This window comes from Biomphalaria glabrata, chromosome 13 (assembly GCF_947242115.1).
Source record: "Biomphalaria glabrata chromosome 13, xgBioGlab47.1, whole genome shotgun sequence".
Classification (NCBI taxonomy): domain Eukaryota; kingdom Metazoa; phylum Mollusca; class Gastropoda; family Planorbidae; genus Biomphalaria; species Biomphalaria glabrata.
The window spans coordinates 12,465,282-12,490,325 of NC_074723.1; the positions used below are offsets into that span (position 1 = coordinate 12,465,282).

General features: G+C 37.8%; 1 protein-coding gene across 3 annotated transcripts in view; it reads left to right on the forward strand.

Moving 5' to 3' along the window:
• Nucleotides 1-2,366: 2,366 nt before the first annotated feature.
• LOC106058383 (uncharacterized) overlaps nt 2,367-25,044 on the forward strand; it is a 164,560-nt gene continuing 141,882 nt past the window's right edge. Inside the window, exons 1-2 of one of the 3 annotated variants that reach the window (XM_056008744.1) lie at nt 2,367-2,564; nt 19,653-19,930. The gene's annotated coding sequence lies outside the window, so the exon portion shown is untranslated. Of the gene's footprint in view, nt 2,565-18,051; nt 18,170-19,093; nt 19,931-25,044 lie in introns of those variants that run through there. The other 2 variants (XM_056008742.1, XM_056008741.1) reach the window with 2 other exon arrangements.

Here is a 25,044-nt window from a genome sequence, read left to right on the forward strand (position 1 = left end):
GCTTGCTGCCCTGCCTCATCGTGGCGCCCGGGTGAAAACGGTCGTGAAATGGGACGACTAGGCCAAATGGGTCCCGAAACAAGGCTCCCGCGGGACTGCCTAAGAGGGTGCGAGAGCAACCCCATTGCACTGTGCGGGGATGTAAAAGAGCTGATCTGTCAACGTCCAGGCGCCGTCCCTTAAGGGGCGTTTCATAAATGGCGTGTCCCGCACGGTTAGCCTGGTATAGTATATGAATACGACAGGGGGTCCCAGTGGTGCGGCCTTCGGCGGCGTCTCTAGTCCGCTGGAAGTGAACGCAAAACAAACTCTAAGTTTAACCCCGAGTCTCACTCCCCGTCGGACAGGGTGACGGGAAGAAGGAGCTTGCTGCCCATTCCATACCGGTGGAAAGGAGCTTTTGTTCGCTTTTGCTGGCCTTGGAGTTCCAAGTGCGATGCACAACTCTACATGACAATTTCAGATGGTAAATAAGGCATGGTATAATCAGAAGTTCAATCTGATGACCCAATGCCCAATGGAATGCCGGAGGAACTTGTTAAAAGCATAAATAACAGAGTTCCTCGTTACGAATTGAATTATTTGTAGACTGAATGTGAAGCCTGAAACAAGGTCGTCTCTTGAAAATATAGGCTTTTTTAAACCGACATGCACATCTACAGGGAACGAATTATTTCCCTTTCATTAATTTAACTATTCTGTGTAGAAACTTGAAGCTTCAAGAAGAAAATATCTAAATAACCTTCCTGTTACACTTCTCTTAGAACCTTGATGCGTCCACCGAGTGACAGGGTCAGTCTTTAGGTGCGTTTCAATATGGGTCATTTGATCAAAAGCTGTGTAACCTTGATTTCGTGCATCGCAGCACAATTTACACGATATGAATAAAGGTTCGAGTGAATGAGAAAATGACTGTGTGACTACCTGTACAAGTTTAAAATGTTGAATGTACATGTGTTTTCTCTTTGACCACTGAGAGTAAACTACTGAACAATGAAGCCGTTTTCAAGGGCTGCTTTATGAGATTCCCGATGGGCCTAATACATTCCCACAGTGCATTATGTAATAAACACATAATGGTGAATGTATAGTATCACAATGTGTGTATATATAAACTCGTATCAGTTCCCGATTTACTTCTAGACCTAAATAAGATTAATATAATACTTACGTTTTTATCTATCTGTAAAGGTTAAAGGTTAAAGGTGAACAGCCAAAGCCTTATTTTTGTCTCTTGTCTGGAATTTTTCCACGTCGCATTGTTGAGCACCATTCCATATATTGACCCGGGAGTTGTATGAGCCAGCTCACAATAATGGCTTGCGCTGGAGTGCAGACGTATCATTGGCAACATAATTTGTAATGCCTCGTGATATGAGCAGTCTGTAAGTCATGGGCGTAGCTGCACTTTTTACACACACATTCTGACGGCAGGTCAGTAGACCTCTAATCTGTTGATGTTTAAACTAGATAAACATTTTAAACCATTGCTAGATTAAAGATGTTTTAAAAAGATGAAAACTCCAATTAGCAGTAATTAGACACTAAGGGCGGACCGCCCACTCTCACATCCCTTAGCTCGCCACTGATTCACAGAATGTCAGAAGTCTGTTCGAAAGTAAATGACCCCGTGGCAAATAAAAATGTGATTCCGGTACATACAATTACAATGTAGATTTTAAAAAAGTGTGTTTACGTTCGTGTAACACCACGTGACTTGGGATAGTCGTTTGATTGGACGCTTTTGTTTTGACATGACCTGTATAAACAGATTTTCGGCCTTCATACGTTTATCATTTTCAAATTGCGAAATGTTGGCACTATACATGTGTCTTCTGTGTCTTCTGAGTCTTGTTAGAGATATAGATACATAGACAGATACATAAATAAATAGATATATATTTACTTATACATAGATAGATAGATACGACATGCTTAAAAAGAGATACATAGATGCATAGATACAGAACTAGATGCATTTATACCGAAAGATGCGTACATAGATAGATAGATTGATAGACAGACAGGCAGACAGACAGACAGACAGATAGGTAGATACATACATACATACATAGATAAACAGTGATATGTCAAAACTTATGATATGCTCAACAAAATGTAAAGAAATCTGACACCTCCTCGCCGACAATGCAAATAGTTTGTCTACATCTGATCCCCGGCACTGACCCTGCTTGACCCGTACTGACCAGCACACATTGGCCTCCGCGTTGTCTGTCTGTTCTCGCGAGAATATTTGCTCTCTCTTTCTTTCTCCACACACATGCACACGACACACACCAACACCTTCCCACACAGCTAATGTTATGATATAAGAAAGCATTACCAAACTTCAGATCGAAGGCTGAAGGCAAGGAGAAGAAGAAGAAAAAAAAAACCTCCGACGATCCTGAGGGAAATTAGATTCACTTTATGTGATTCGAAACTTGGCTCACTCTCAGCTCACTGGTGGAGGTACCGGTCTGTTGTCAGCAGGCGTCACGCTAGTCTTGGAGTGTGTAGGCTGTGCTATTACATGGATTAGACTCTGGTTAAACCTTGTACTGGTAATACTTTCTCATGGATTTGCTTTCATTGGTTTAACATTGTGTTGGTGATACTTAATGGTTCTTACATTGGTTAAACCTTGCAGTAGTTAAACCTTGCAGTAGTTAAAGCTGTGCTGTAAGACTTTCGCTACATAGGTGTTGATTCTAATGGAGATATAGTGTATTTATACAATTTATATTTTACTTTTAATGGTCATTCTATTTATCTTCGTTTATTTTGTTTTACTACTGGCTTGAATGGTTTACATGATGTAAAGGGTTTACATAGGATGTATAGTTCTTATGCTTTGAGTGGTCTTCATGGTTTGTTTTGTTCTTTTGGTTTCAACAGTTATATGGTTTGTAATATGCTTTTTATATTTCGGATATTCCTTCAAACGTGATTTACATCCAAGTCCATATACACCGCAGAACGATAGGTGATGGCGCCGGCCAGAGTTTCAATCCTCTGTAGCGATTACCGAGCGGTAGTTTAGAGCTCATGTATCACGATCATGCTGGAAATGTTTCCATGGTTTGAATCAGATACTTGAGTTTCACATCTAACACCATTTGAATGGCTTTAAAAGGTTGTGAAAGTTGATGTGATCTCAGTTGTTTACTTCATGGTCACGTCTAAACATATTGATAGTTTACTAAGCGAGTCCTTGAACTATCAAAACTAGACTTGCTAGACGTGGCTTTTATGTATGTGGGTCAGATAAATAACAGTTTCACTTATAAGGTTTGTGTTATTTTTATTTTATTTTTCAATTTCGTTTATTGTTTCGAAGACGGCTGAAAGTTTTTAATGTGCTTTATTTTAGATGTTGTTGTTTTTTGTTTTGTTTAATAACAATAGTCAGTTGTTTATTGTTGTTGTGGTTACGTTGATCAGTTGATAACATTGTCAAGTTTTATGTTACGTTATTTTAATGTTCCTCTTGTCCCGGTTAGGAGATATCCGTTAAAACCTTTTTTTTTAAACCTTTACCTATCCCTTAGTCTTTTGGACATTTGGGGCACCATGTAAGATTCGTCGACCGTCTTTCTCCATTCCTCTCTGTTCTTTGTCTTAGTTAGAACCTCTTTTAATAGTAGGCCCGTCCATTCTTTTATGTTGTACTCCCATCGCTTTCTCTGTCTGCCTCTTCTCCTTTTTCCTGGTACTGTTCCCTGAAGGAAGGTCTTTGCGGGCCCCGAAGACCTTGTATTATAGCCATATATTTTTAGATTGTGTTTTTTTTACGATAGTTAGCAGGCCATCGTGGGGTCCAATCACTGCAGTAACCCTGTCTCGAATCTCTTGGTTTGTGATGCGGTCTTTGTATGACATGAAAAACTTATTCAGAGCTAGGTTTCAGTTAAATCCTCTCTCTTAATGACTTATATTATTATTATACATACTAAATATATATATTTTTTTGCTTTAAGATAAACATTTTTATTCAAGTGTTTTTATACATTCGGCAAAAGGAGGACGTCCTCATTTTTTGGGGTCGTGTCCGATGAGGCCCCTTTGTGAAAATGTCCGGTTCTTTTGTTTTTTGTAATGACAGTCTAATTCCTTCCTTCATGTCCAGTAGCTCAGAAACACAAACTCACTCATAAATAGCGAATCTAACACAGGAATTCTTGACACAAGTTCAATATGGTGTCTGGCCAGCCAACCTCTTAGTGACTATAGATAAGCCATTTGTTATACTTGAACCTAACACCCAGATAGTAGAGTGAATTTTTGGCTCCTCTTGTGAGATGCACTTACTCGAATACCAAGATTGAAAAGTAATACATGCAATGGTTTTATTAACTAATTGTTTTCATGGCAAATAAAAATTTCCGTTAATTAATATACAAGCTTCAGATTTTAGCCATTCGCTGCCAAAGTGGGTAAAGATCTACAGAGAATAAAAAAAAAATGGATGTAGATAACAGGCTAGGTGGATAAATAGTGGCTTAACGAATAGGCTTGACGGATAAATAGTGGCTTAACGAACAGGCTAGGTGGATAAATAGTGGCTTAACGAACAGGCTAGGTGGATAAATAGTGGCTTAACGAACAGGCTAGGTGGATAAATAGTGGCTATACGAATAGGCTTGGTGGATAAATAGTGGCTTAACGAATAGGTTCGGTGGATAAATAGTGGCTTAACGAACAGGCTAGGTGGATAAATAGTGGCTTAACGAATAGGCTTGGTGGATAAATAGTGGCTTAACGAATAGGCTTGGTGGATAAATAGTGGCTTAACGAATAGGCTTGGTGGATAAATAGTGGCTTAACGAATAGGCTTGGTGGATAAATAGTGGCTTAACGAACAGGCTTGGTGGATAAATAGTGGCTTAACGAATAGGCTTGGTGGATAAATAGTGGCTTAACGAACAGGCTTGGTGGATAAATAGTGGCTTAACGAATAGGCTTGGTGGATAAATAGTGGCTTAACGAATAGGCTTGGTGGATAAATAGTGGCTTAACGAACAGGCTAGGTGGATAAATAGTGGCTTAACGAATAGGCTTGGTGGATAAATAGTGGCTTAACGAACAAGCTAGGTGGATAAATAGTGGCTTAACGAACAGGCTAGGTGGATAAATAGTGGCTTAACGAATAGGCTTGGTGGATAAATAGTGGCTTAACGAACAGGCTAGGTGGATAAATAGTGGCTTAACGAACAGGCTTGGTGGATAAATAGTGGCTTAACGAATAGGCTTGGTGGATAAATAGTGGCTTAACGAATAGGCTTGGTGGATAAATAGTGGCTTAACGAATAGGCTTGGTGGATAAATAGTGGCTTAACGAATAGGCTTGGTGGATGTATTGTATTTAAAAAAAAAAACAAGGTGGGTGTATAGTCAATAAAAAAACAACAACAGGTGGATGTATAGCCAATTTGAATACCAAGGTGGATGTGTAATTAATTTTAAACAAAAAACAATGTGAATGTATTGTCAATTAAATAAAAAGCTAAGTGAATCCAGAACTTTTTAGTGAGGGGTGCATTTTTTTCCAAACCCTAGCCCTAAGCCCCTAACCTTTGTAAATCTTAACTTTTTTTGTATAACGCACACACACGCGCACACATTCACGTATACATAAAATAATACATTTTGCTGACTGTCCTGCACGATATAAACGAATTATTCCTCTGGGTATTTCTGGTATCGTTGCGCTGTCATAGTACAGTTTCAACTAAAGAAAAGATTATTTCGATTTTCCAAAGACTTAAAATTCAAATGGTAGGAATTTAACAAATTGAAAATGTTGCATTGTTACCGACTTTACATAAATTAAAAAAGGTATCCTGTTTTTTTTTTAAGCAAACCAGCCAAAAAAAAAAAGAAAGAAAACTACCTGGTTGGTAAATAAACTGGTTAAAATAAATAACCTAGACCAGTGATGCCCAACCTTATTCTTCCTGCGGGCCATTTTAATTTCCAACACTCGTGTCGCGGGCCACACCAACAAAAAGATGCAGAAATGAAATGCAATTAAGCTGAAACTATAGGAAAGTAGAAACCTGTGGTTTTAGTACCCATAGTGAAACAATCTTTTATTCGCGGCTCAAATAAAAAATGCCGTTTATATTTTTGTTCTTTATTTGAAACAGTCACACTTTCCTTATGAAACAAAGCTTTTTATCATGTCAAGATCCGTTCAACTTTTACTTTTAGATTCTACATTCAGAGTCCCATCTCATAAAGTATTCATGTTAAAGGCCATGGTACCAATCCATTAGAATAATATTAGTGCCCCAATGTAGGTAAAGATACACTTTTTCAACCACTTTATACACCGACGTTTTTGGAGGGCCGGATGGAACCACATCGAAGGCCGGATCTGGCCCGCGGGCCGTATTTTGGGCATCACTGGCCTAGACGAAACAATAGCCCAGTTTAAATTTAAAAAATCGTGAGGAAAATGAAACCAAATCTAAATACTCATAAATGCGTTGAACCGGGTGTAAAATAAAAATGAGCTTAATAACAGGATTGACATAAAGCCCATATAAGCTCAGCTGATCTCAAACCGCCAAAACACTGGACGGAATATTTCGCTCTACGTAATGATCACGTGATGTCGAGGTAAATGAAAACAAAACTATGACAGGCCTCTGTGTGAGGGAGCGGGGGGATAAATTGTGGCCCATTATTTCTAACCGCTCGTTAGGGTACACGTTAGTCAAGCGTGAGGCTTCATCCAGGAATCACCTTGCAGACATTGTCGTGGGGTTAACATTCTTCTCTCAGGATTCCCTTGCTCACGGTTTATTGTTTCGCGCCAGTGTGCGCGTGTCTGCTCCTTCTGTAGGTGTGGGAGTGGGCGATGTATACCTGTGTGTGCGTAGTGTTGACCTATGGTGCATGTGTGTGAGTAAGCGTGAACATTAAGTGTTTGTTATTGGAAGACGCTTTTATACTATACGGTTTTTAAAAAACGTCTTTCTGTACAGTAGAAGGATGAGTTAATGGCGTGTCTTTGAAGACGTCTCTACCTTAGTGGAATGAACTGGGTCTAAAGTGTACGCGATGTTTTCAGTTTATGCCTGATTGTATTTTCATAACGCGGCAATCGGTACATTTGTTTGAAGTGTCAAGTAAAGGGAATGATTGAACGTTTCTAAGAGTGAAATGGGGGGGGGGGGGGTCCTCATTACAGCAAAGAGTGATGTTAGGTGTGCTAAGTATCTGTAAAAACAGAGTGCTGTAAGGTGTGCTAAGTATCTGTAAGAACAGAGTGCTGTAAAGTGTGCTAAGTAGCTGTAAGAACAGAGTGCAGTAAGGTGTGCTAAGTAGCTGTAAGAACAGAGTGCTGTAAAGTGTGCTAAGTAGCTGTAAGAAAAGAGTGCCGAACATTGGGTATGTCCTGTAACATCAGTTCTAAAACATGTACTATCAGACATTGGAACATCGGATTGAGATTTAATAGATTGATTTGTACACATGAATGTTCACCTTCCATTACTTTTTTAACGTTTTTTTTTAGAAGCACCTCGAAAAGTTTTCACCAAAATGTACGAAAATAAAAGACGATTGCAGAATGTTACCTGTTTGTTACCTGTTTGTTACCTGCTTGTTACCTGTTTGTTACCTGCTTGTTACCTGCTTGTTACCTGTTTGTTACCTGTTTGTTACCTACTCGAATTGTAATACTTGACTCATATCTAGCCACTGCTTGGTCGTTTGGTTTTCGCATCAGACTATCGTTACGATGGTCCCGAGTTTGAATCATTCTCCATTTCCTCCTCAGCAGTCGAGCTGAATGTTTGGTCCAAGATGTTTGGTCCAAGATGTTTGGTCCAAGATGTTATAATCTTTATTACTAAAGGAAGCAGGATGTTTGGGCCAAGATGTTATAATCTTCATTTCTAAAGGAAGCAGGATGTTTGGTCCAAGATGTTATAATTTTCATTACTAAAGGAAGCAGGATGTTTGGGCCAAGATGTTATAATCTTTATTACTAAAGGAAGCAGGATGTTTGGGCCAAGATGTTATAATCTTCATTTCTAAAGGAAGCAGGATGTTTGGTCCAAGATGTTATAATTTTCATTACTAAAGGAAGCAGGATGTTTGGGCCAAGATGTTATAATCTTTATTACTAAAGGAAGCAGGATGTTTGGGCCAAGATGTTATAATCTTCATTTCTAAAGGAAGCAGGATGTTTGGTCCAAGATGTTATAATTTTCATTACTAAAGGAAGCAGGATGTTTGGGCCAAGATGTTATAATCTTTATTACTAAAGGAAGCAGGATGTTTGGGCCAAGATGTTATAATCTTCATTTCTAAAGGAAGCAGGATGTTTGGTCCAAGATGTTATAATTTTCATTACTAAAGGAAGCAGGATGTTTGGGCCAAGATGTTATAATCTTAATTACTAAAGCAAGGTCTGAAACTTAAAGAAACAAACATACATCTGAAAGTCTTCATTTTAATTGGACTAAATGAAACGGAAGTGCGCCTATATCATTGTTACTTGTTGTAACTTCTGGCTTCTTTCTTTCATACTTTCCCACACGCCATCAGATTTGAATGAAGTCATAAAATGCAGACTGTTCATCATACAAACAGTTTAATGACGACATATTGATTTGTTGAGTTGGCCAGTGGAATAAAAGTCTCTATTAGAGACAAAACACAAACTGGCGACTATTGGAATGTTGAGACTTGATGACATAGAGACAATGTGGAGTCATACATGGTGTGATGTATTTGAGACCTGGTGACATAGACAATGTGGATTCATACATGGTGTGATGTATTTGAGACCTGGTGACATAGAGACAATGTGAAGTCATACATGGTGTGATGTATTTGAGACCTGGTGACATAGAGACAATGTGAAGTCATACATGGTGTGATGTATTTGAGACCTGGTGACATAGACAATGTGGATTCATACATGGTGTGATGTATTTGAGACCTGGTGACATAGAGACAATGTGAAGTCATACATGGTGTGATGTATTTGAGACCTGGTGACATAGAGACAATGTGAAGTCATACATGGTGTGATGTATTTGAGACCTGGTGACATAGACAATGTGGATTCATACATGGTGTGATGTATTTGAGACCTGGTGACATAGAGACAATGTGAGTTCATACATGGTGTGATGTATTTGAGACCTGGTGACATAGACAATGTGGATTCATACATGGTGTGATGTATTTGAGACCTGGTGACATAGAGACAATGTGAAGTCATACATGGTGTGATGTATTTGAGACCTGGTGACATAGAGACAATGTGGAGTCATACATGGTGTGATGTATTTGAGACCTGGTGACAGAGACAATGTGAAGTCATACATGGTGTGAGGTATTTGAGACCTGGTGACATAGAGACAATGTGGAGTCATACATGATGTGATGTATTTGAGACCTGGTGACATAGAGACAATGTGAAGTCATACATGGTGTGATGTATTTGAGACCTGGTGACATAGAGAAAATGTGAAGTCATACATGGTGTGATGTATTTGAGACCTGGTGACATAGAGACAATGTGAAGTCATACATGGTGTGATGTATTTGAGACCTGGTGACATAGAGACAATGTGAAGTCATACATGGTGTGATGTATTTGAGACCTGGTGACATAGAGACAATGTGAAGTCATACATGGTGTGATGTATTGAAGAGCATGAGTCGTGAATGTTCATATGTGAACAAAACGTGTTATAAAGATGTTCAAATCTCTCTCTCCCGTCTCTCCCCATTTCTCTCTCTCTCCATATCTTTCTTTTTCTCTCTTTCTGTCTCTCCCCTTCTCTCTAAATACTCTCTCTCTCTCTCTGTAAATAAATATTATTATTAACCGTATGCTTCGCCTATAATGTTTTTATCATTAAAGTTTAATTGTCGTAAAAGGAGATGAGACAGAAAGAGAGAGAGAGAGAAAGACAGACATGCAATAGGATTAATGACCCTACACCACATGGATAATTGCATTTGCTGTATAAATTCCGCATTGTCAACAACCAATACTCCCCCTTCTCTTTAGACTCACCCAACGTAGACTTAGTGTGTAGTGAAATGAAACAAACATTTGGACCAGGCGAAAAAAAAAGGTGGGGGGTGGAAAGCTACATTTGATATAATTACCTAAGAAGTCCAGTGTGGGACCAACGTTTGCTAATATTGCAGCCATAAAGTACAGTGTGGGACCAACGTTTGCTAATATTGCAGCCATAAAGTATAGTGTGGGACCAACGTTTGCTAATATTGCAGCCATAAAGTACAGTGTGGGGCCAACGTTTGCTAATATTGCAGCCATAAAGTACAGTGTGGGACCAATGTTTGCTAATATTGCAGCCATAAAGTACAGTGTGGGGCCAACGTTTGCTAATATTGCAGCCATTAAGTACAGTGTGGGACCAACGTTTGCTAACATTGCAGCCATAAAGTCCAGTGTGGGACCAACGTTTGCTAATATTGCAGCCATAAAGTACAGTGTGGGGCCAACGTTTGCTAATAATGCAGCCATAAAGTACAGTGTGGGACCAACGTTTGCTAATATTGCAGCCATGAAGTACAGTGTGGGACCAACGTTTGCTAATATTGCAGCCATAAAGTACAGTGTGGGGCCAACGTTTGCTAATATTGCAGCCATAAAGTACAGTGTGGGACCAATGTTTGCTAATATTGCAGCTATAAAGTACAGTGTGGGGCCAACGTTTGCTAATATTGCAGCCATAAAGTACAGTGTGGGACCAATGTTTGCTAATATTGCAGCTATAAAGTACAGTGTGGGACCAACGTTTGCTAATATTGCAGCCATAAAGTACAGTGTGGGACTAACGTTTGCTAATATTGCAGCCATAAAGAACAGTGTAGGGCTAACGTTTGCTAATATTGCAGCCATAAAGCACAGTGTAGGGCTAACGTTTGCTAATATTGCAGCCATAAAGCACAGTGTAGGGCTAACGTTTGCTAATATTGCAGCCATAAAGTACAGTGTGGGGCTAACGTTTGCTAATATTGCAGCCATAAAGTACAGTGTGGGACCAACGTTTGCTAATATTGCAGCTATAAAGTACAGTGTGGGGCTAACGTTTGCTAATATTGCAGCCATAAAGCACAGTGTGGGACCAACGTTTGCTAACATTGCAGCCATAAAGTACAGTGTAGGGCTAACGTTTGCTAATATTGCAGCTATAAAGTACAGTGTGGGGCTAACGTTTGCTAATATTGCAGCCATAAAGCACAGTGTGGGACCAACGTTTGCTAATATTGCAGCTATAAAGTACAGTGTGGGACCAACGTTTGCTAATATTGCAGCCATAAAGTACAGTGTGGGACCAACGTTTGCTAATATTGCAGCCATAAAGTACAGTGTGGGGCCAACGTTTGCTAATATTGCAGCCATAAAGTACAGAGTGGACCAACGTTTGCTAATATTGCAGCTATAAAGCAGCTCCGAAATTATAAATTTGAAACTAGATGTTTCACTAAATGAATGGTGTGTATGAAGAACTTATTTATTGTTTATTTTTGTATAAATTTTTTTTTATACTTTCCCACAATTCATAGATGAACTAAAACGAAATGATTTCACTATATAGTTATTAATGAGTAGCGTTTTCGTAAAAACTACTGCCTGTAACTCGATCCCGATTTACCGTCTTTGAAAAAAAGCTTTTATTTTAAAGAAAAAATACCAAAAGAAAAAAAAACATTTTGATTTAGTAAAACTATGATCTTTTTAATAATATGTTGTTTTATATTAATGAATAAGCTGAGTATTATTAATTTTTACACAGGCTGTTCTTTAACTTGATTGAATCGGAAAAAAACAACTTGGTCCAGGATAGCGAACTGGGGGTGTGGTGTTCGAACCCCTAACTTTGCCACACCTATCACTCTGTCTTTGCCACATGACTTTTGTTTTTCGCCCTGAACTCACGTGATATGCACACGTCAAACATACAGAATGTCTAACGCTGAGCGAGTTTATTAAAAATTCTTATTAAAAATTCAAAAACAAAAACAAAACGCTATTGAATTTTACGCTTTCCCACACTACGACATATGTATATCCAAACACGGACAGATTACTTAAAAAACCTAGTGAATAAAACATAATTATAGTTTTTATTTTGGTTTCTACTCACTGAATATTAACATTTCAAAGAACGTCTTAAAGGAAGCATTAAAAAATCGTTTCTAATTATCTTGTTTGTGTGGCCCAGGCGATGGCACTATCAAGCGATCTGTTCTAGTTGTTTTTTTTTCTTTTTCAAAGTTTAAGGAAACTTCAAATAAGCTTTTTAGTTATTTACTTTATGTGTATGTATCATGTAAGTGTGTGTGTATGTATGTTTGTGTGTATGTGATCTTTAAGGCTATGTGGGGGAAGAATGATCTTGGGAATTATATTATTATAGTGTGTTTTAAATTTTCGATCAGTTAAAGAATTTACTATATCGAGAATGCTTCTTTCTACAAAGCTCATATCGACTCACTCTGGCTGTTGGTAATTACATTTTTTTTGGTTATCTTGAACAAGGGAAAGAAATTGTTCTTGACTGAGGTGGTGGTCTAAGATTAATTAGTCCATTTTATAGGTCGCCGCTTTAAAGTAAGTTTGAAATAAACAATAGATAACTATACAACTTCTATTTTCATACGCACATCAATAGCAGAGTGGTTAGAATGTCAGCTTGAGGAGGCGTGAGTCACGAGTTCAAATTCAGGTCGTTCCCACCTTTTTAAAAATGCTTTTAGAAAGCAATATTTTACCCAACTGGTCCAGACAAATGGTTGGTCCATAACGTAGTGAGACAGTGAAACGCATGAAATAGTGGTAAACAACAACAGTTAGTAACAATATTTCTAATCGCACAGATTTATTGTTGTTGGTCTAGATCAGGGGTTCTCAACCTGTGGGTCGCGACCCCTTTGGGGGTCGATTGACGCTTTGCAAGGGGTCGCCTAAGACCATCGAAAATATGGATGGTTATTGTCTATTCTTCTTTCGCTGTATGTGTGTATGTGTCGTGGGTGGGGGAGGGGGGTCGCGGCAGAGTGGGGGGATTGTAAAAAGGGGTCGCCGAGCATAAAAGGTTTAGAACCGCTGAGATCTATTAATTATATGACTGGTCCAAACTTGTTAATACAATTGCAATTCGTAGAAGCTTTTTTTGTTGTTCTTTTTTTTTTTAAATATATTGTTTCTCCTGTTCTTGTTGTACAATGTGAACATTTGAAATGTAGTCCTACTTCCTGGAGTCAGACGTTAATGCTGGACTTTAGAATTTAATGTCTCTATGTAGTTTACTATGAGCATGTATTACTTATTGGTGGATGTGTGTGTAGTTATGTATGTGTGTTTTGAGGAAGATTTGGGGCGAGATGTTGAACTATTATATAATGTAGCTTAAAGAAGATTAAATCTTTCTCAGACGGGATTAGTTGTATAATCCATGAGATCAAAGCTTAGCTAAGAAAATCTGTTTTTTTTTCTTGTAGAGAGAAGTTGGAGAAGCAATACAGGGAGGGGAAGGGGGGGGGGTTAGAGGAGGAAAATTTCAGAGTCAACTAGGCATAAAAGAAATGTAGATATAGCCTACCATTTAGAAGTGTCTATAGCAATAGGTTTGAGAGTTATTCAAACCAAATTCCCAAAGAAGCAGACACATATTTCAGATTTAGAAGTTCCTATACGATAATTTAATTTGGAATGATACTTGCCAAAAAAACTCAATCTCCTGACAGTGTATTCTTCTAATGTTATATAGCTAAGTATTTGGCTAGCAAACAATTTTTTTTTCTGGGCGACATATGATTAATTAATTTTTGTTAAGGAAATAGAAGTTACAATTATCTGTACATTATACGTTTTTTTTTCCGGTAATTGTGAATGAGAGCATATCTGCCCCATTTCTATTATTGTTTCTAATGGAAACTCCAAGCTTGGCTTTTCTCTTAGATTTCAAATCTTAATAAGTTATTACTTTCATACATAGCTCCTTAATTAATGGTTTAGAAACCTATAAGTGCATTTTAAATTCTTAGGTTTTTCTTGGTCTCGTGATTGAGTTTTAGTTTGGGAATGATAAAACAGCAAGCAATAGAAGAAAAATAATACCTTTAAGAATACCTTTTGAAAACAAAGCTTATCTAAGGGAAGGAACCCTAAGTACTGCCATTTATCTGAAAATTACCGGGTTTATCTCCCTTTCTGCGATATAAAAGAAAATTAATTAATTAGTACTAAATAATTAATTAATTGGTTAGTTTTTGGATTGATTCGTGCATTTGGATTGATTTATGTTTTGACGGGTTTAATGAATATTAGTGCAGTTTTTACTTGATCCGAGAAGGGAAAAATGGGAGAAAAACTTTTAACCAGACAGACAGACAGACAGATAGAGTGAGTTGATATAAGCTCTATAAAGATAAAGATTTAAGTACGTTTCTATGTGTCTAAATTTCGACGTAACTTTATAATGTCTACATCTCATGACTGCTCAGCCCCGGGCTTGAATCTGTCTTGGGATTCTAAGCGTTTTCAGATATCTTCAGCAATTCTAAGTATCAAGCGTTTAGTGTTGAACATTTAAAGCTCATCTTCTAGAGCGACAATAATAGTCTTTGGAAATTCCCGTAATCAACTGCTGACGCGATGAACATCTGTATTGGGAAAATAAGTTGCTACTTATGTCAAGGGCTTACAGTGTCTATGTCTACTGTATATTTAAGGAAGATATTGTGTAGTAATGTTCACAGCCAATTATATTATGCAGAATTGAGATCTCAGGGTCTGGTTAATGAATTATTTTTTTTAACAGCCATTCTCCCAGCTTCCACAAGCCTCCATGTTTTATTTTTCATCCGTGCTCGATCCTCGAGTTGTCGTGCACCGTTTGGCATCATTAGCATCTTTTCAACCAGTTTTCACAATTTAGCCGCGCTACATGAATCCGAATCTTAATTGGTGGCATCCAAATACTGCGACCTGGGATAATTACGGCTGACAGGTTCCTTCCTGCCTGAGTAAAAAAAAGCTAAAAATAATAAGATGTCATAGCGACTTTAACATAAAAAGAAACGACAACTCTGCAAGATATGGCCGAGAGAAAGCGTTCTCTGTTTCCTGGAACAGGTCAGAGTTGAAGGTCATTTCTATACATAGTAGACCCTGTACACTTCATCACTCAGAAGCAGCCTTTAGCAGTGCGCGGGGCCCTGGGCGAGTGTCATTATAGTCATATCAAGTCAACGAATATTTATTTGTACGATGTGCTGACAGTGACAAACGATTCTCTTTATCGCTGGGCCGCCCTAAGGTGCTGGGCCCGGGGGCGGTTGTCCCACTCACAACCACCCTAAGGCCACCTCTGCATCACTCTTATACTTTCTTTTATCTTAAGATTTTTTTTTCAGTTGTAATAATATAAGCTTGTGACCCTATGTTCCCTCGGGAGTTCTTAAGGTTAAGTCAAGTAAGTCAGTAACATAAACTAGTAGAAAATATGGCGCTAGAAATGTGAAAGTTAACCTTGACCTAACTGCTATTAATATCTTCATCATGTGGATGATAGTTGTTTTCCTCTAGTAGAGCTAATCCGAAATGGCGTTACAGACGGACCTTCAAAACAAAATGACTTATTATATGTAGGCCTTTGTTGAAACTAGTCTTTCATGTTAGTTAGAGACTTAAAAGTCATTGGTTTTCCTGGCTGATTCAGGCAACCCGTTTTAAGCTCTAACGTACATAGAAAGAGGGGGAGCACTTGTATGAATTTGAAGTAGCATATTAAATAAGAAATGTCTTTTATGAGTCTTTTATCACAGCAATCTTCCATTTCTTTTTGTATACTGAAATGTCTCATTCAATTGACGTGTTCTGAAGTTCATATGAAATTTTTTAAAATTATTATTTTATTATTTATTTATTATTTTATTTATTTGTATTAGTCTACCCTCGCCTTTACCATTCTTTAGTCTGTTGAGCTGTTGGGGCACTACATATGATCTGTCAAACGTCTTTCCTCATATTTTTCATTGCCCTGAATTTCTATCAGTGAGTCTACCCGTAAGATAATAATATTAGAGGTCTAGCTAGAGTGCTAACATAAATCTTCTGTAGAGGATTATTAAAGGAGATTTCTATAAGAGAAAAAAAAAAGGTTAATTCAACAGATCATCCATTCTGACATTGGTTTACAAAAGTAGTCTGACACTTTCTGGATTAACATGTTCTAGAATCAGGACCTGTTGTCTTTCTTTTTTTTTTTTTTTTAAAGTTTCTACACTAATAGGAAAAAATCGGTGGCAGAGTGGTAAAGCTTGGATTCCGAACTGGGGGTGCCGGGTTCGAATCCTGGTCAAGACTGGGATTTTAAATTTTGGGAGCTTTGGTCGCCTCTGAGTCTGCCTGACTTTTCTGGAAAGTAAAGTTGGTTTGTCGTTGTGCTGTTCACCGTTCACGTGACACCCATGTTAACCGTGGGCTACAGAAAACAGATCACCTTTACATCAACTGCCCTATAGAGTGCTAGGTCTGAAAGGGGAACTTACTACTATTCCATTGCTATAATGTGTGTGTGTGTGTGTAGTGACTCACATTTAAAGACAGCATCACAAACCAAGAGACACGGGTTACCGCAGCCATTGGACACCATGATGACTTGATAACTATGGTAAAACAAAAAAACGCCAACTAAAAATCTATGGCTATAATACAAGGTCTCTAGGGAACAGTACCAGGAAAAAGAAGAAGAGGCAGACAGAGAAAGCGATGGGAAGACAACGTAAAAGAATGGACGGGCCTGCCATTCAAAGAGGTTCTAACTAACGAAAAAGACAGAGAGGAATGGATAAAAACGGTCGACAAATCTTGCATTGCGCCCCAACGGTCCAACAGACTAAGGGATAGGTCAAGGTCAAGTGCGGTGACTGATGTGATACATGAACAGGATGCTATGTTAAGAATACAATGTATGTCCAATTTATAAAAGAGAGGTGTACGAAAGGAAGGGGAGGGCAGGTGTGAAATTTCGAACAGTAGAAAACCTGATGACTTGAACATTTTGTTCGAACAGTAGAAAACCTGATGACTTGAACATTTTGTTGATTTCATTTGTGTACGTCTCATTTCTACAGTGCTAATGCAAAAGGATATTGTGAATATAATTAAAGTAATCGTTGCATAAACACAAGAACCTCAAGTTTTTCTTCAAATGTGTACATTCAAACATACGCCTACATGGTGTAGTGGGAGTAAACGTCTGGGGATACATCTGAACACAGATCCACAAAGCGATGTTTACTTAGGAATGTTTCTCCAGCTTTAATTGAAACTGCTATGCATTCAAGAGCTCGATTAATGAAAGCATCGTGCCAAAGAAAACAAATGTATGAGAAATATTGTTACCACTGGTAGCTGTGTCCTCAACTCACGTAGTTAGTAGCTGTGTCCTCAACTCATGTAGTTGGTAGCTGTGTCCTCAACTCACGTAGTTGGTAGCTGTGTCCTCAACTCACGTAGTTAGTAGCTGTGTCCTCAACTCACGTAGTTAGTAGCTGTGTCCTCAACTCACATAGTTAGTAGCTGTGTCCTCAACTCACATAGTTAGTAGCTGTGTCCTCAACTCACGTAGATAGCAGCTGTGTCCTCACCTCACGTAGTTAGTAGCTGTGTTCTCATCTCACAAAGTTAGTAGCTGTGTCCTCAAATCATGTAGTTAGTAGATGTGTCCTCAAATCACGTGTCGTACTGTTATGACTTGTCCCCTCCCCCATAATACCCCCGTCTCTCCCCCCCCCCTTCCTAGATATCACTCTCCTCTCACCGCTAGGACATTGTCTGACCGGCTCATCCACTCAAACAAATAGGAAGGAAGAAAAACACCCAGCGGCTAACTCCCCTTTTATTAGTTTCCTGACCCACATAGAACTGGGTAAGAGAAAAAAAAAGTTAAGCGCTATGAGTGAGTTTACTCCCCACTCTCTGTGTGTCTCTCCCTCTCTCTCTGTCTCTGTCTTCCCCACCCATCTTATTCAAAATATAAACTTTCATGATGTGTTGGTTACAATAATTTTCTCACGGATTTCTCTGCTCTGTTTGTTGATATGTTGATGTTACAGATATTCACGTTTGTGCAAACAGATAAAATCTTTAGAGGTGTATCTTGTTAAATAAGCACAATTATAGTATTGTAAATGTAATCTACATTCTACATGCGACCTTTGGACGGGGGTTACCGCCCAAGGTTCTGGGCCTGCTTTTGCCCTCGCGATGTGGAGATTCTTTTGTCACCATCATCCCATCGTACACATCTGCGTGACCTCAACCATGAACTCTAAAGTATCGTACTAATACACTAGAAACTGAAATACAATGAGGTGGATTTATACGAAAACAATTCTCCTTAACAAAGACTTGTTAATCAGTTGCTGAAGCCTTTTCAGCATCGATACTAATCACCAGAAAAGTTCTAAACATGATATTTTGGGTTAGAGTTAGGGTCAGGCTCCGCCAATGACACTCGCCCAGGGGTCCCGTGGGAAACTTTTCGCCCTTGTAGGTTCTATTCCTGTATCTAGACAAATGAATAATGAGCATGTCAATACTTCTAAGCTATTGAGAGCTTCTTATGTATATATGATTCTTTTATCGCAGCAGTCTTCCAATAAGATAAATATATAAATATAATATAATATATAAAGATGTATATAAATAAAGAACGTAGTCTTCTATCCAGATGCTAGATTACTCAATGCTTACCGAATGTCTGATATCACCAGCGTACTTTTAAACATCATCACCAAATTTAACAACCAAACAAAAAAACATATACGTTGTTATCCCAAAACATTTTAGCAAACTATTGATTTTGTGAACCTTCTATGCCAAGAGTGTGTGAGTACGTCTGTGCGTGTGTGTGCACGTGCTATTATCCGGATCTGGTGATGCTTTCTACTGGCATTTCCAGAGATTCATCTTCCAGGACTTTTTTTTTTTAGTCTCACTCTCCAGTTACATCCAGCTTATAATTTCAGTAATATCAGTTTTGCGGCAAACTGTAGGATGTCAAGATAGTAATTTGTCATTCGGTAAGACAGAGGCATTAAAAAAATATATTGTACACATTATTTACATTTTAGAGGATCGATACCTTGTAACATAATCGAATCTGTTCTTTATAGGATTCCCATTTTCTCTGAGAAAATTAGTAGCTGGGAACGGTATGCGCTCTTGTGTTGTTTTTTTTTTTCATCTGGCTATGATAGAGAGTTGAGTTTTAAGTGAATTAGCGAAGAGAAAGTGGGGAAAAAAGGGGGAGAGAAGAAAAGAGAGAGAGAGAGAAGATATGATAGGGGGATGGAAGGGGTGGCCGTGTTTTTGTTGGTGAGGAGTGAGGAACAACGGTACGCCTAACTCTTCCCCCCCACATTCACGTGCCAGTGTGTAGACGAATAACTGACTCCCTAACGGAACGCCATTGAAAACACAGCCCCGGGGCAAACAGAATTGTTTGTTGTAGTAATAAGGAGATAGCCGTTTTGTCATTGCTCTTTGTTGTTTGTTTGTGTGTGTGTGCGCGCGTGTGTGTTACTGTGTTACCCAAACAATGTTTTAAGTTTGGCTATTTTTCTGTAAACAGTGTGAACACTGGAAGGACTTGTCAATTATTTAAGCAAATCTCTGGCTTGTGGATTTCCCGTGGTCTGTGTGCTTTCTCCCTTTAGTGCTGCTAACGCTAATTACTTTGTGTGTTCACTTCAAGGATTAAAAAAAAAGGAACTTAAAAAAGATACTTAAAAGAACACCTTCATCTATCTTTGTCTCTAGGCTAATATAGGCTAGCAAGTGTTTCTATTCTGTGCTTGGATTAACAAGTCATCAGGCAGTGAGTGATTATAAAGATTTCATTTTAATCTGGTAAGTAATGGTTTAATTAAATCAACTGTTGTTAGATCTCGCTGCTTCTGTGTGGGAGAGAGTGTGTATATGTGGAACTGTTGGTCTGTTTTATTTCTGTGTTCCTCTTTACATTGTTCTAGATTTACATCTCAAATACTCTACACAAGCACCACTGTCACTCTCTCACACACACACACACACACACACACATACACACACACACAGAGAATACCACCACTTACATGAAATATTGTTTAAAATTAATGTAGACTTTTTTATATGTCACATTTGTACGGACTTGACTTACATCTATGAAATTATTCTGAAATACTACAAGATCTAGATCTACTTTAGGATTGGTAAACAACTTTACAATGCACAAACACACACACTCACACCTCCTAATTGTTCTGATAAAGTCATGGCTAGATTTACATATAGGCTACAGTAGCTATAGTTTATGGGCCCCCACTTGCTGGGGCCCCCCAAAAAAAAGGTTTTTGAGGATATTTTAAATCATTCTGAAGAAAAAGCAAAAGAAAAGAAAAAAGCCTTAAGATAACTTGGTACCGCATAACTAAGTGCATTGTCAAGTCTTAAATAGGATCCTGATTACAAGATTCAACAAATGTGTTCTAATAAAGACATTTTACTGTGTTGACATTATACTTATCAACTAGTATACATGTAATAAATGTATCTCTATTTATTAACAAATCAATAGGAAAAAAAATACCCTTTCAGCCCTTGCGATATATAGGGCAGATAATATAAGGGTCATACAACGACCAACCGACTTTACTATCCTCCAACTAATGTCAGGTACGCCAAACTTTTATAAACTCCGTCTGTAAGTCTGTTTGTCTGTCTTGGTCACGTTATTTCTCCCATTCTCCAATCAAGTTTAAACTTAGCACAATAGTTCATTGTCGAAAGCAACACACGAATCACTCAAAAAATTGAACAGTTAATTAATTAATTAGTCGTGATTAGATGTATTATTTTATTTTATTTAGAAAATGTACTCAACTAAGGGGAGATGGCCTTGTGTAAAGAATGCGGTACCCTGCAGAGAATGCATGCCATAAGTACCAATGTTGCGCTAAACAAAAACAATTAATAAAAATATTTCTTATCGTAAACAATTATTATTGTTAATCTATTTAAAATTAGTTATTGATTCAAGATAAGTAATGCAATATCGGTGCCCGCTGTAATAATGTTTTTATATTTTACTTTTTTTTTAAATAAGTAAACATGCATTTTATATTCATATACATAATAGTCTTTTTTAGAACAGGATTTCAAGAACGTTGTGTTATGTTTCTTTGTTCTTACCACTGTGGACATAGAACAAATAAATAAATATATATATATATATATATATAGCACCTGACAGTTTCAGAAACTATGTATATACGTTATGACGTACTTTATATGTTTTAAAATAAGTATCTGACACATTTGATGCAGATAACTTTGGACTGCTATTGCTTCCATTATTTCTATCATATTTGGAAACTATTGGTACTGCTGTACTACCTCACTGTATATGGTTTCCCACTTTTTTTTTTAAAGCGATTCGGTCATTATTTTATACTTCTGCCTGATCATCTTCTTTGATAAAGTTTGTCCATAAATTTATTGTCCTTTACCTTAAGTCTAGCTCTACACACACTTATGAATGAAATATTCTGACTAGAAAGTTCTTTTTTTTTTTTTCACATTTTTGTTGTTAGCTTGCAAACTTTTCATGGGTGGACACGGATATCAAATCGAAGATCTAACGATTTTCTTAGAAATTTGACAGTTAATGCGCATCTTTGTGGTAAAAATACTAATTGATCACACAGTGGAATTTCTGGTTTGGCCTTTGTAATGTTCAAAATAAAGTCATCCTAAAATGAAATTTGGCTTACCGCTTTTAGTTTGAACACGTTTCAGCGGGAATTCCCGGACTCAACCTTAAGTTGTATCCAGTAAGGAGTATATAGATAGACGTAAATTAAAATTTTGCGCACCGTCTTGTTTAGAAACTAGATGGGCTGTAGTAGAAGAACTTGGCTGTGTAAACTCACTCCTTGCAATGTTGAAGCTGAGAAATTTATAACAATAATCTAGTGGTAGATGAAGAATAGATTTAAAAAACGTTTTGTGTATTGTTACTTCTTCTTTTTGTTGGTATTTTTCTATTTGTATATTTTCCTGAAGTAAACCGAAGATCTTACATTTTTATAAAACAAATATAAATACAATTTTCAAATAGCTTTAAATCAATCCTGAATTTATATCAGTTTAGAGTAAAACTCATAAATGCATTAATAATCCTGATCTATTTCTATTGAATTGTAATAGCAATGGCAAAGTCTTAGACTCCGAGGATTAAGGACGAGTGCAGTGATTTATATAGAATTATTGAATTAGTTTAAAAACAAATATTTGGTATGCGACAACTATGTAGTTAGAAAGTGTACTTTATTTACACATACATATGTCTTAAGAAAACTGATTAGAAGATCAAGTGTTAATTCTTGTAATGTTTTAATTGAGTTATTGAGAATAACGAAATATGAGTTGCTGTTTTGGGTTCATGTACAAGGCAGCACAGGAAATGTCCAGATCGTCAAAAGTGCCTGCCCTCTATCTCCTCCTCCTGTCTCTCCCCCTTCCCCTCTCTTTATTATATTTTTCTCTTTCTATCTTACTGTCTCTTCTCTCTCTCTCTCTCTCTGTCTCTCTCTCTCTCTCTTTCTCTCTCTTCGTCTCTCTGTCTCTCGGAACTTAATTTCTGAGATGCCTCGATATCTACAGCCGGCACCTTAGCAGGGGCCGTAATTTGTAAAGTTACCAGGTTTCATAAGTTGTGTTTCCCTAATTTATCTGTTGTGCTCAACTGAAAGAATGGGCGGGGAGAGGGGGCAGGTAAACAGTTTCATCAAGTACACTGGCTTTTTTTTGGAATCTCTTTCTTTCTAGAATGTATCCTCTCTCGAATGAATTCTACGTCCATGTATAGCTTTTCCTTCCCTTCAAATTTATTTTAAGGCTTTACATTTCTTACATTTAGACATTTCTGAAGAGAATGGCCTCCATTAATGGCCATAACTTTTGTTTCCGAACACAATACCCGCCACTTGAATGTAAACTACGGTACTGTATAAAGTAAGTAAACTATTCCTTTCAGATTTATAGGGCAGATGATGTAAACGTCGTATAAATCTAGCGCGCCAGACATTTACACACCTAAAACCAACCTGGAAATCTCCTCACATCTCAAACAAGACTAAACTAAGACTCTTTCACTCTAATGTCAAGGCTGTCCTACTGTGTGGTTCTGAAACATGGAGAACAACTAAAGCCACAACAACAAAAAAGTACAGACCTTCTTCTACAGATGTCTGAGAAATACCTAAAACTACACTGGTTTGACAAAGTAGAGAACACAAAACTGTGGGAGAGGGGTGAACAGAGAAATATAGAGGTGCAGATCTTAGAGAATGTGGAGATGGATTGGTCACACCCTTAGAAAAGATACCAACTACAGAGCTGCACAAACCTTAGAGTGGAACCCCCAGGGAACAAGACGTAGAGGAAGACCAAAGTGAACATGACGACGCTGTATACTAGATGAAGCCAAGAGGACAGGAAAGAGCTAGGAGGCCATTAAAAAACAAGCAATAGACCGTGGAGAGTCTCGTGTTTTTACTGAGGCGCTATGTTCCTTGAGGAACTCAAAGGAAAGATGATGATGATGATGATGTAAAGGTCATCGGGTTTTTTTTTTTTTGTGGCTCACGGTTAGAGTGTCATGTGGCTAGTACAACGACCAAACTGCCTTTACTTTTCCTCGACTAATATCACGTACACATTGGAGCTGGACTCAGAATCTCAATGACTCAATGATCCCGAAATTAAAAATCCCAGAATCAGAATATCAGAAGCCAAGCGCTTTACTGTTCAATATTGAGCTCGGGGCCCCTTAAATGTCGTATTCCCCAACAACTGGGGCTAACTATCACTATTCTGACTTTTTTTTTTTTTGGATTGACTCAAATTTGTTTTCTCAAGTAAGGAAAGATGTTCATGTCGAAAAAAATATATATATATATACTTTTGGTAAAGTTTGAGAAAGTCTATCTGGAAGTGTCTGGTATAGAGGAAGTCAGCTGACAGCAGGTGGCCCCTTGAAAGATACAGCTGAAGAGCTCTCACGAAGGTCGCGTGGACTGCCGGGGACACGTTTGAGACTGAAAGAAGGGCCCTTGCCGAAGACGACGAAAAGACAAGATTACCTGTGGACAACGACATTTTCTGCATAACGTGTGGCAAAATATGCAACTGGGTTGACTTGGTCATGTCAAATACTGCACTCCATATTAAATCTTCGGAATCGAAGACATTGCCTATAGATTGATATATACATTAGCCAGTAGTCTTGATAATGTATCAACTCAAAAACTAATGTTTTTATAAGTTATAATCTCAAAATTTAATGTTTTTATAACTTATCAACTCAAAGACAAACTTTTTTCAGCATACATTATTAAGGATTCATTGGTTTCGCTGTTACAGTTTTCCTTATATTTTTTTAAAAATTCCAATCTTTATTTGCCACTGTCAGTTGTATGTTTGTATTGACCGCTAAAGGATTTTAATATGTATAGGCATAATATAACACCAGCGCAGTTGTATACGTCATCTCATCTTATAGACTCTTTCATACTGTGTTTCTATAGCTAATGCACTCAACGCTACAATCATTCAGTATGTCATTGGATACCTGGAGATGATATGCTATCGAAATTGTTCATATCTCAGTGTGCAATATTTCAGTGTGCCATAATACATTGCTATATTTCAGCGTGTCATATTTCAGTGTATCATATCTCTGTTTGTCATAATTTAGTGTCATGTCTCATTGTAGGTCAAGTTACCCGTTCAGAATTTGCTATCACATGATGTTGAGGTCATCTATTTTAAGCAACATAAATGTTAGTACCAGTACAATTAGATGATAATATGGGAGCTTGACTGACTCAATGAACAGATCAACAATAACTCCGATATCTGACTCGAATTTTATGAAATAGTATTTTCTAATCATCATTCCAGTTACATTATTAATTCTTGAG